This window comes from Mustela nigripes, chromosome X (genome assembly GCF_022355385.1).
Source record: "Mustela nigripes isolate SB6536 chromosome X, MUSNIG.SB6536, whole genome shotgun sequence".
NCBI classification, from domain to species: Eukaryota; Metazoa; Chordata; class Mammalia; order Carnivora; family Mustelidae; genus Mustela; species Mustela nigripes.
Window position 1 is genome coordinate 110,277,752 of NC_081575.1, and position 6,461 is coordinate 110,284,212.

Genomic DNA, 6,461 nt, shown 5'->3' on the forward strand with positions numbered 1-6,461 from the left:
TTTTTTTTTTTTTAAAGGTTTCATTTATTAATTTGACAGACAGAGATCACAAGTAGGCAGAGAGGCAGGCTCCCTACCAAGCAGAGAGCCCGATGCAGGGCTTGATCCCAGGACCCTGGGATCATGACCTGAGCTGAAAGCAGAGGCTTTAACCCACTGAGTCAGCCAGGCACCCTTCAAAAAATGTTTCTTGAACTTGAGTGTAAGAAGCCTCACAGGTTTTACAAATGTTTGATTAGAGTATCATTGAAAACAGCATTAAGAATATTTTAAGCCTGTAATGAATGGAATTGTTGGTTTTCTCAAGTGTGATGACAATATTGTGCTGGTGGAGATGGCACTTCTTCCTGGGCGGTGTGCGCAGATGTATTTAGGAGATAAGCGATGTGAGGTGTCAGCAACCCTGTCACATGGTGTAGCAAAGGAAAACATAGGTTTGTAAGGACAAGGTATGCTAAAATGTTAAGAATGGTTGAACCCAGTGGGAGTATAGGAGTATTCGTGATATTCTTTGCGTGGGCTTGAGAATTTTCGAGATAAAAGTTCGGGAACTATATACCTGTTAAATATGTGTCTATGTGGAGAGACAGTGAAACTAAATATAGTAAAATGAGAGTGCTTATTGGATTCATGTGTAGGCTATGTGGGTCCTGGTTGGACTTTCACCTGCCTGAGACCCACTGATGTTTCTCTGTGGAAATTAAGGGCGGCGCACTCTCGCTGGGGAGGCAGCAGGACAGCAGGGCTAACCACAGGCTGAGCCCCAGTCCTGGGGGCTCAGCAGTTGGGACAGCTGTCCCTGAGGCAAGAGGGCCAGGGCTTTATGCCTCCTCACTCACCAGTCATTGGATGTGAGCTACCCTGGGGATGGGGAGTCAGGGGTGGGCTGAGGGGCTAGGGTTCCCGTGTGGGAGAGTGCAGCCCTCACGGGGGATGGATGTGTCGTTCCTCCAGAGGGTTCTGGGTGGCTCCCCACAGCATCCAGTACACAGCTTTTCTTTATGGTGTGTTTGTTTATCGGAGTCCCATTCTTATACATGTCTTGTTGTTTTGCAAGGTTACAGCTTTGTCAAGTGTGTTTGTTCTGTTTTGTTTCACTAATTCAAGCCTCTGGGTTGGCGCTCATGGAAAACACCTTCTCAACTCATGTGTACTACTCTGGATGAAATGTCATTGTCCCCCCAAAAGGGAAAATGTAATAGCTTTTGCTGTGTCCATATCAGGTTGCATAGAGTTGTAGGTTTTTAGTTTTTTTCTTTCCTTTTTTCATTTACTCTTTTTTTCCTAGTAAGTCTTGGGTGCTTCTTATCTGACTTAGAGCTTACAAAATAAATTTAGACAAAGTGCCACTTTTTAAAAAAAGATTTTATTTATTTATTTGACAGAGATCACAAGTAGGCAGAGAGGAAAGCAGAGAGAGAGGAGGAAGCAGGCTCCCTGCAGAGCAGAGAGTCTGATGTGGGACTCGATCCCAGGACTCTGGGACCATGACCTGAGCTGAAGACAGAGGCTTTAACCCACTGAGCCACCCGGGTGCCCCAAAATGCCACTTATAAGGCTGCTTTTTAAAAAAAAGATTTATTTATTTGACACAGAGAGAGAGAGATCACAAGTAGGCAGAGAGGCAGGCAGAGAGAGGGGGAAGCAGGCTCCCTACCAAGCAGAGAGCCCGATGCAGGGCTCGATCCCAGGACCCTGGAATCATGACCCAAGCTGAAGGCAGAGGCTTAACCCACTGAGCCACCCAGGCTCCCCTAAAGTTGCTTTTTTTTATGTTGAAGATTCACATATGATTGTTTTGCCTAGGAAGGAATTTGCCCCTTGAAAACCATTGGTCTCCAGTCCCTCTCCTATCTCTAGCCACAATGGGATAGTTCTGGACTTCCACATAGGAATGTGAAGTCTGAAAACAATAATAGATAAAAAGGAAAGGCTTGTGTTGCTAAACATAACTGGCATCTGACTCTGCCGAGCCTCTCCACCGTGATCATAACTGAGCAAGAACACTTTGCCCTTTCTGCCCGCACTAGCCGCTTTTTGGAACTAGGACAAGAATGAACAAGGGAAGTTCTCGCGTTGTTTTTTTAAACATTAGTTTCCTTCTGCTTTTCTTTTTCCCCCTCTTGGCCCCAGGTTTAATATGTGCTTCATTTATTCAGACAAGGGGAAAACATTATCCCACTGGAGAAGAAAAACAATAGTTCCAGAAGCAGAAGCCATGCATTGCAAAGAACTCAAAGTCACTTTTCCTGGGGATAAAGCTTTATTTATCTTAGGGAGGATTTGGCCTTTTAAAACATGGATACAAAGCAGGAGGGGGAATGTAAATATAACCTCCAAATCTCTATAAAGCTATTTAAACTGCAGAGTGGTGAAGCAAGGTCTTACATTCTTTCAGAAAATGAAAGGTCTTTTTGAACTATTTTTCACTGTCCTACCTGTCACTTCAAAGGAAGATCTGGCATGATCTTTAGAGACTTTCTTCCGTCCAAGGAAGGCTGAAAGAAGGCTGGAAAGTATAATTTGAACCAAGTAACTCATCCACAAATCTCCCAGTTTTCCCTTGATTTCCTCATAGGATCATTGGTTGCAAATCTTCTTGTAAAGCATAAAGGGCAGAAGAAATGTTCCTTAATAATTTACTCCACAAGTGGTAGGAGCTGTAATGTTGGGCAGTCTGGAGCCAGGCTTCTCTCTGATCTTTCAGAGAGTGAGCGAGTTTGCCCAGACAGTGTCTCCACTTTCATGGGAGATCTCCACTGAATGTGGCAGTGATGTTGAGCGTAGCAGTTTCCATTTGGAATCAGGGCCATGTGAACCCCCGTTGCAATCTCAAGGAGCCTTTGGAGAGTTGACCTGTGCAGCTTCTCAGAGCACACACAGGCAAGTCATTTGTGATACCCCCGTAGCATGAAGAATTGTTTAATTAATAATTAATTAATTAGAGAGACAGCGAGCTCGAGTAAGGGCAGCAGCAGGCAGAGGAGAAGCCGGCTCCTTGCTGAGCGGGGTGGAGGGGGGTGGGGGGCTCCATCCCAGGACCCTTGGATCATGACCTGAGCTGAAGGCAGACGCTTAACGACTGAGCCACTAGGCGACCCTATAGCATGAAGAATTGTGAATCTCTCCCTGGCCCTACATCCTTCATAAATTCCTTAATATTCTACTCTTCCTTCTCCCTCAGCAGTAGCCAGAATGGTACTTGGTTTGTGGTGTTCTGTTGTAAATAAGGCCATTAGTCCCGGTTGTGCATGCTGGGGTGCTCACTGCATTTTATTGCGAATTCTCTGTGTTTCGGGAGATCAGAAACATACCTCGATGACTCTGTCATCTCTGACATTAAAAAATAAACAAAAATTGTGTAAAGCATGCATTTTTGCTTCAGAATGAAAGATTATCTTAGTTTGGGTTCCTGTAGAAGTAGACCGGAGACAAAGACTCAAGTGCAAATCATCGAACTGGGGGGGAGGGGAAGGAGCACTGTAGAGGGGTGCTGGAATGAGACAGGCCAAGGAAGGAACCACGAGAGGGCGCCACTAGAGCTCAAGCCTGCTGGGGAGCTCTGGGAAGGGGAGAAAATGTGCCTCAGAGCGCTCCCTCCTGGGGGTGAGGAAGCTGGAAAATCCTCTCAATTCTGGGTTGAGGACTGTTGGGGGAGCCCTAACTTTCCAGGCCTTTCAGGCCGCTGCCCTGGTGGTAAAAATGGGCTTTAAAATGCTGGTGGGTTAGTGGGGTGCCGGGGTGACCCAGTTAGTTAAGCTACTGCCTCTTGCTTTTGGCTCAGGTTGTGAAACAGACTTCTGCCGGGCTCTGCGTTCCTCATGGGGTGTGCTTGGAACTCTGTCTCCTGCTCCCCCCCCCCCCCCCCTAAAATAAATACATCAAATAAATCTTTTTAAAAAGTGCTGGTGGGTTAGGGATATGGGTGGGTACCACAAAGATGCTATCGTATATCCAGAATATTATTCAGATAATTTTCAACAAGCTCTGGGACTTCCACCACCAAAAACGTGTTTATTTCTGGTCATGGGCAGGAGCTGTTTTAATTTACTTGAGTTTAATAGACAAGAATAATAATTTTTCAACCTCACACGTTTATTATGAGAATCAAGTTAATTAGTATCTGTGAAAGTATAACAAACAGAGGATGGCAGTTGAAATGATTTGATACTTTGCAACTGGATAGAAACATGAGCCAAAGAAAGCAGTAAACTGTAAAATAAAACTATCACGATCATTTCTCATTATATTGTTTTAAACTGGTTTTGCTTCTGCACCCCAAAGTATGGAGTTTCCAGTGATTTAGTTTATGTTCTATTTTCTGATTCATCAGGAAGCCTTCTTGGAATCTGACATGATTAAAGTTTTGCTATTCTTAATATGTGTGTTTTTAGCTCACCTTATTGTTTACATTTTGAGAGAAATTAAAATCTTCTATAATGGTGGAGTTTATAAAAGTGTTCTTTTATATATTTTTCAACTATGTTATTAATGGTTGGAAGTTCAAAATTTTTATAGCTTCTTATAGAATGCTTTTTTTGGTCATCGAATGAGGTCCTGCTTTATGACTACTGAATATTTCCCCGTTAAATTTTGTTTTGCCTGTTACTAATTTTACTAGGTTATTTGTTATTTGTTTAGTATATTTTTTCCCATTCCTTTTATTTTAGCTTATGTATGTCATTGTGTTTTAGGTGTGCCCAGCTCTAGCTTTTGTTTTCATCACCCAATATAAACAGACTTAATTACCTACTAAAGATAGTGACTAAAAATTTAGATTACTGATATATTTGAGTTTAATTTTTTGCTTTCTTGTTGTTCCTGTTTGTTTGATTTTTGCTTTCTTCTGTTTTGGAAGTTATCCATTCTGTTTTTTTTTTTAAACACTTATTTTATCCTCTCACTTTCTTTCTTTTAAGATTTATTTATTGATTTTAGAGAGAGGAAAAGAGAGAGATTGGAGAGTGGGGAGGGGCAGAGGGAGAGGGACAAAGCCTTAAGAAAGTCTTAAGACTGTGCACTGAGTGTGGAGCCTGACACAGGGCTCGATCTTAAAACCGTGCGATCACGACCTGAGTCAAAACCAAGAGGCGGACACTTAACCTACGGAACCACCCAGGCGTGCCTGCTCTCATTCTCCATTGCCTTTTAACCTTTTATGCTGCTGATAAGATATTTACTTTTTGTAAATACTGTTTTTGTTGGAATAGAGTAAAAGCATGATAAATATTTATTTTGTGGACTAACATTCACTGCGTATTGAAGGATGCTGCTGTGTACCTAATGATGCAGAGCGTGTCTATTGCTTTACTTCCTGCTCACAGAGAGTATAGGGGCAAGCTATAGTGTTTCTATCCTCAGAACTCAGCTGACCTGTCCTCTTCTTCCCCTTTCTCTCTTCTCATGGTTTTTCTCCACTAGCCTTTAGAAAGGCTCCTTGAAGAGTGCGGCGGGAAGTCGTAAGAGGTAGTGTGGGTGTCAGTTCAGTATAGCAAGTCAGGAAATCTCAGCTGCCCAGTTCTATGAAGTTAATAGTTTTTTAAAGGGAACCTCTTTTTTTTTTTTTTTCTTTTTGTCCATTCGTGTGACTGCCTTGTCCTGTGGCACATGCACCTTCAGCTGACTTTTGAAAGCCTGCTATTTTGGAGGTCCTAATTTTGACTGATAGGCCTATGCTTAGTAAGTGCTCATTAAGTGTTGTGTCCTGAGTGTTTCACTGGAGTGGTAGAGAATGTTCTTAGCAGCTGCTGGGGTGATAACAGTCCTGCACATTGGCATGATTCCAAAAGTAGCCAAAGAACTTTAGAAAGATGAAAAGTAAACGGAAGGCTAGAGCAGCTACAGCACGGGAGAAAATAGTATGAAGGTCTCTTGGTCACCGGGACTGCAGACTCCTTACCCCTGTTTTCTCCGTAATGGTGAAAACTTGATCTCCTTTGTTTTTGTTGCACCCATTTGAAGTCATGCTTCTCTCTCCTGGCTCTCTGTCATCCTGCCTCTTAGCTACAGATGTTTCTCAAGCGTCGATCTGGAATCCTCTTCTCTCTCCCGGAACCCTCCCCAACACGGAGCTTTCCCTCCCAGTGGTTTCAAACGGAAGCTTAATGCTGGTGACTCGCAAATCCACACTTCTGACTTCTATTCAAACTCAGTCCCACATTTTTAATTGCCTGCTCGACATTTACCGCCAGTCCTCCTGAAGCCTTGACTCAGTGTACCTAGCGCCTTACTCTTTCCTTGAAACCAACTTCCATACTTTATGACCCAGCATTTCCACTCTTATATTTGTAGCTGAAAGAAATGTGTGCATAGTGCATCAAAAGACATGTGTAAGAATGTTCATCGGGCATGACACGTCCTGACCAAATGTGACTTTATCCAGGAATGTAAAGTTGGGTTTAAATTTAGAAATCAGAGGAGTCAAGATGGCGGAGAAGTAGCAAGCTGAGACTGCTTCAGCT